The following is a 7,256-nucleotide window of genomic DNA, read 5'->3' as shown; positions in this document are numbered from 1 at the left end:
TTGTTTTTAAAATAAATAAATATATTTAAAAGAATCACGTGCGGTATGTGCATCACACAACTTTCATTTATCATCCCATTTACGTTCCCCAAGTATTGTGTAGGTTAGTGAACTCGTTGAAATTATCGCTATTTCTGTGATTTCGAAAAAAAAAAAATCCAGAGAACCCGAAAATTATGAACATTTTTTTTTATTTTTCTGTTTGTTATAAAAGTTCTTATTTCAGGTTTCTTGGGATGGAAATAACAATTAAAAATTTTGTTTATGTCAACAATACAACAGTTTAACAAAAGAGCACACAGTGGAAGTCTGAAGTGTTTTTTGTACTCCAAACACCTTATGAGAAGAAATGCAACATTTCTTGATCATTTTACAGGTTGATACCACTATTCATTTCTAGAAAATGCAATTTTCACAGAAGAAAATAAAAGGATATAAAAAAATCGAATGAAGTCTGATCTATGTGTTTGTAATTAACCGATGTTTTTTTGTTTATTTTATATTTTGGTTATTGTCCCAGAAGTCCAATATTCAAAACAATTAGCTAAACAAATTGTATTTTGGATTTAAAGTCCCCTAAGAATAATTGCCTTGTAATTAGGTTGGTGCGTATGAAATGCCGGATTTTTAAGTGAATATATAAAACTACATATCTTTTTTTACCAAGCTGTTTATTTAATCAAAATATGTTCTATTCGCTTCTATACACTTTTCCAAACGGGACTTTATAGCGTCGATGTCTGTCTTAAAAAAATTCTGATCTTTAGAATCAATAAATTCAGACATCGAATTTTTCAGGCTTTCATTTTTATACTGAACGGTCCGTAAAATCAGATCCAAATGTTTAAAAAAATGAAATCGGTCGGTGAGAGATCCGGCAAATAGGCTAGCTCCTGCTTATACTTCATATTTCAATTCATTTAATTTCGCAATTGTTCTCTGCTATATATGCGACCGTTTAGGATCTTCCTCACGCTGAAAATGAAAAATCAACAGACCGAAATTTTTCAAATCAACACTGCACTTTTAGATATTCAACTGTATTCTCCCCAAACGCCTGGTTTATATTGCTTTAGCAGCATTATTAGCAAGCTTATACTCAAACAAAAAAATTAGAGATATATCGATGGAATTTAAATCGATTAAAAATTCAAAACAATTAACAAACAGGAAGACTTATGAGAAAATCACCTTTGTTGCATTGTGACTCTGGCGATGTACAGTACGACTATAAACGAGGCTTTGCCAAAAACCAAAGCATAACGAAAATGGGAAGAGAGATATTTGAATGTAAAAATAATCTGACATTTTATATGACATTTACTAGACAAACGGTCTAAATTGCCAATCCATTACAAAAGCCTGATCTACATGACTATCATAAGGCCTATCTGGACATACGGAGTTGAGCTTTGGAGCTCCACTAAACCATCAAATTCCTCCAGAATCCAATCCTTACAGTCCAAAATCCTTCGTAAAATACTTAATGCTCCTTACTTTGTCACAAATAAAGTCATCCATTAGGACCTCAATGTTCCATATGTTGCCGATTTGGCCAGAACCAGATACCGTTCCTTCCATAATAAACTTCTCAAGCAATCAAATCCACTTATTTCTAACCTGGCTTCTCCTTCATTAGCTAATAATCCTCCCAGGCGTCTGAAAAGAAGATGGCCTCGAGATCTTCTCCTATAGAAATGTTATTGGAGTTCTATCAGTGGGTAGATTCTCCACATGTTTTTATCATGTCACTATGTCACCTACAGCAAATTTACTTGTTGTATATAACAATAAATAAATTATTAAAAAAAAAAAAAGACATTTTATATGCACCAACCTAATATATATTGTTGGACAAAAAGAAATTGCAATTACTTTCCAATTGCTGTAATTTGGAATTGAAGAAGTACTATAACAATTTCCGGTTATTGTTATTGTAAAAATACTTACTTGGTGAACTACTATAGTTGTGATTGTGAGATCACAATTAAAATCACAAGTTGAGCCAAAAAAATTACAATTAACTCATATTATTTTATTTTTTGAAATACAAGGAATTACAAGGGGACCATCCGTAGCTCAGGTAGTTGAGGCGCAGGACTTAGCAACCTGTGAACTGAGGGTTCGAATACGTCTTGGAGGGGGATGGACTATTTTTACACATCTTGGCGGTCCCACGAAATGAAAAACTTGACCTCCCACCATGGTTAGAATAGGTTACCTCGAGGTGACTTCGACTTTTGACCTCGTTCAAAAGTAATTCTAATTCTAATTAAAAAATTGACTCGTAAAGGGTAAAAACTACGTTTTACCATGGCTCCAAACTATGTTAATGGTATCCAGTTCAAGACTGTATATAGATTTATTAACACATTACGGTTTGTTTATATGTTATTGAAGGTGCTGAAAAATATATAAAATTGATTTTATGATCCACACTTGTGTACGGATTCATTTTAACTATTAGTACTTCTTCACATAAAATATTTTAAAATAAAATGAAAATTCATATGAGTTAAATTGCATGTAATAGCAATTCTATTTGTAATAATGTAATTTTAATTACTAAGGGTCATGAAATAATTTGAATTGAGGATCAAAATTACATTAAAAGTGATTGTATATGAAAAATGGCTTTCATAATTGCATCTTACAATTACTTCTGTATGAAGCATCCCTTCAACTCAATGCCAGGCATGCATTCACTTTTGGCTGGCTGGTTTGATTTTAAGTGGACTTTATAATTGGAAACTGAAAATAAAATTCCATTATCTAAGTTAAGTTGGAGTAGGTGGCCGAAATAAAATATTTATGGTTAAAAAGGGTTATTAATTTTGAATGACTGGGTTATGGAAAATTGCAGATGTAATGAGGTGGTTAATGATAAAGTGAAGGTTAACTATTGCTGGGTGGACATACTCCATACTTCCCTTCCTCTCTCTGCATTCCTATGCCTCTCTCTCCTCTGCTTCTGGAAACAACTCCAGGAATTCTACACACTCATGGTAGAATTTTCCTGATGAGTGAATAAAGAAGAAATGGACTGCTGGTTTCAAAGCAAAATGACTCTCTATCACAGGTTGCTTTTTCTCACCACAGAGAGCGCTGGAGGAGGTGAGTTTTGGCTGTTAGTCACATGGGGCGCTACTAATGCCTACATATGGCAGCCCCTCCAATCCAAGCTTTTGGTTAACTTAGGTTACCCGAATCAACTTCAGTGTAATTATTTACAGTAATTGTATAATTAATGAAAAAACACAAATATTTAATTATGTGGACAATTTAGCGGGTATCTTACTATAATTATATTACAACTGAAGCATGTAATTGAAGATGTAATTATAAATATAAATAACAGACCGTATAATTCCAAATAATGAAGAAGATGGTCGGATGGTGCTGTCCAAAGAAAAGAAAAATAATTAAAAACTATTTGTTTGCCTACGTTTCGGCCCACTTTGTAGAGCATTATCAGGACTACTCAAATCTGTAGCTATGGAGACTTAGACCTATCAAACAGTCCTAAAGCTCTGCAAAGTGGGAAGAAATATTGGCAAATAAATAGTTATGAACTATTTTTGTTTTCTTTTAACCGCGCCCCTGTCCATCTTCATTATTTGAAGATGTTAATAAATTACTCATATAATTTAAATATTACAGAATTTTTTTTGTTTATTGTTAGAAATATTGCAATTATAAATATTATTTTTAAAATATTCACTAATATAAAATTTTTCATATTTTTCCCCTCGACTGAGCTTGCAATCCAGTAGAAGCAATCTTCCCAGTGGAAGGAGGCTTCCTATTCTCTCTCTTTCTCTTCCGCTATTCTTACCCTTTCATCTCCGCTCCTTTTGATGTCACAGGGCCACTCAACACCCCTCTCCATTTCTTATATATATATATACTTATTTACAATACTCTAATGTAATACGTAGTGCCATGTCCTTAATTGAATTAGGTAATATTTAAAACGTCATGTTTAACATTAATGAGTTTGTAGATGCTATTAAAAATGTAATAATTTTCTAACCCATTAGTTCTTAATCTATCATCATTAACAATTCCTGATAATCCTCAGAGACGTCTGAATAGAAGATGGCCAGGGGAACTTCTAATATAAATTAATGCTTGAAGTACCAGCAATGGGTGGTTCTTTTCCAAGATTATCAATTGTTTCAAACATTCATCCAACAGTTGTAAATTATATTAAATAAATAAAATACTATTCTTTTTTTTTATATTTCTTTATAATTATATCGACCTGGTAGGTAATACAAGTGATCATAATAATTTGATTAGCTTTGAACAGTTGATAATGTGGGGGTTTATTGAGTCTATACATTTTGAAACCTCGTTTCTGAATGCACGCGTAAAGTACTAGGAGAATCATCGTAATGATTCCAACTCTTAGGGCCGGTTGTGCCATCAAAGTTTAAACTACGATTAGTAAAACCTCAGGTAAACTTAATAATTATCCATTGCATGAGAAAAGTTAACTTTTTAAATAAATCAATTGGTATCTATGTTGTCTCAACACTCTTTATATTATCAACAGCCCGACGTTTCGGCCGTCCTAAAGGACAATCTAAATATAAATTCACACCTCATAACCAATTATTTAAAAACTTTTTTTAGGCTATTCCGCCCAGATCATTTATTACAAGTCAAATTTCCCTATTTTACCACAACGTCATTAATTTTAAAAACTTTAAATTTTAGATCAACTATATAAACAAAGTTTGTGATAGTTTGTTTATATAATAGTTGATAGTCTTAAGCTGATCTAGCACTTACCTTATCTGTGCGTAAGTAGTAGAACGAAAAACAGAAAAAAGTAATAATTATGAAGTTCAACCAATATTTGATTCAATTTTTTGAAAATACTAGCGCGATCTATCGATAGTTGTCTCAATCTCAGGTAACCTTGCTAAACTGGTTAACAAAACTGTAGACCAGAAACATGTCGCCAAGTTACTGGAGTTTTATTAATCTTTTGGAAAAATCAAAGTTATACAAATGTTAATTTTACCAGGAATTAGTGGAGCTTACCCTAAGGTAATACACATTTTCACATAATAATTTTATATTGGTTAAAAAATTTCTATACAGGACGTGCTGCCAAGGACATAATATTGCGTTACAGTAGCGTCCGTAAGCTTTTTATTATGAAGATTTTTAGCTCAATTTATAATTTACATGTTTACAATGATTCCCACTCAGACTAGTGAATTATATGCAGTGTTTGAGCTTGCTATGGGAATGTGCAAGTCCCTAGAGGTGATACGGAACAAGTGTCAAACACTGTTAGCAAACTTGCCAACACGAACAATCACCTGTGGAACAGTGCACTCCATTCCGCCAAACTCTTGCCAAACTATGGCCTAAAGTTGTCAACAGCTAATTTTATAAGCAAATTGATAGCTAGGAAAAATTATTTATTACCAGTTTTATTTTTATTTTATATAGATATTACTATCAATAATTTTTGTCTTAGTCTATAGCTAGCTTTGATATTCAAATTTTAAATTGAAATATTTCATTTTACATTATTTATTCACGAATAAATATTTTGTGAAGTTATATTTTCGAAAATAAATGTTGATAACAAATCAATTTTTAAAAATCATAAATTGTTGCCCTTTTGGTATTTACCCATTCCACCTCCTCAAATAACTTCCTTTTTTTTTAAAAATAATATTTTTTACTTATTGATAGAGATTACAATCTGCCACACAGTTGTGGGCAATAGGTGATGAATGATCTCATACATACTATAATAAAATAAAATAAATAAATGAATAAAAAAAAAACTCTTTAAATATATACAAACAAAAGAATAAACAAAATGAACATAATCGAACTATCTGTATGAAAAATAAATAAATAAAATAACATAATGATTAAATAATATAGTATAATTTGGTGGGGGGGACAAGTCCGGCAAGGGGGGAAATGGTCCTTTTTGCCAACCCCTGAACGCTACTTGCTGCCGCGTACTAACCAAGGTGAGAGTGTCAAGATTCATTCCTCGGGACCACCAAAAAATAAATGCTATCTGCCTCAGGTGGGAATCGAACCCACAACGTTCCGAACCGAGTGCACTATTTAAAATATTTTCAGTTTGATTGAGCCTGATATATTATTACGATATTATAGTCCCACTATAAGACGGGTACTTGTCAGGCAAGCACCATAATTCAGTAAACTTAATGTCCAGGGACTCCTCCATATATTTAGGGTTATGGTGGATCTTAATGCTGGTGTTAGATGGTTCATTTTATAACTCAGTCCGCGGTGAGAGGGCCGCTTGTAAGCCGATTGGGTTAACGCACCAGCTTTAAAAGGCTCATGACTACAGTGGCGCTGATTCGTATTCAGCCTGGGTGGTCGACTTCAATTTTTGGCTACGGAATGAAACTGGAACCCCACCATGGTTAGAATATAATAATGGTAATCCCTAAAAAAAAATAAATAGTCCACCTTTTTTCTGTACTTTTTCTCGTCTGAAAGGTAGACAGAATTAGACTCAGACAGCGAGCCATTTGTCACATATAATTGCAACGCCTAAATTCTAGAGATGTGAAAAAATTAGCTATTGTTCGAAACTACTAGCAAAAATTGCTATTGATATGACCTTTATTCATGAAGGGACCGTTGATAAATAAATATCGTATCCTTGACAATTTTTTTTTTTAGTTGCGGAACTAGATTTATTTATTGATAGATATTACAGTCTGCCACACAGTTGTGGGCAATAGGTTATAGTGATGAATGATCTCAAATATATTAAAATAAAAAAAAAGTATAAATAAAATAAAATTAAAAAAACTCTCTGAAAATATATACAAACAAAAGAATAAACAAGATGAACATAATCAAACTATTTGTATGGAAAATAAATAAATAAAATAACATAATGATAAAATAATATATATAATATTTACACAATCGACCTGAGGATCCCTGAGCCCACTCTATCCCCCACGTGTGAGGGGTAAAGCAGAGCTCAAGAGATCCCAGCGCGTCCCTCTCGCCGCATCACTGGTAATAAGCCAGTGGAGGCTGAGCAAGTGCGCTAAAACCTTGACAATTTTCGCTATTAGTTTCAACTATTTCCAATTTTTGCATAACCTTTCTAAATTCTCCAGACTCTGATGTGTCGACAGAGCCTCATAGCTATATTCTATGCAACAATAGAGGTCTATGTCGGCTATAAGTTTATCAGTTAATAAATTGATTAAATTATAATAAAA

The sequence above is a fragment of the Halyomorpha halys genome, unplaced genomic scaffold (assembly GCF_000696795.3).
Source record: "Halyomorpha halys isolate HHAL.00 unplaced genomic scaffold, Hhal_1.1 Scaffold1.1, whole genome shotgun sequence".
NCBI lineage: Eukaryota > Metazoa > Arthropoda > Insecta > Hemiptera > Pentatomidae > Halyomorpha > Halyomorpha halys.
This window is presented reverse-complemented; position numbering follows the sequence as displayed.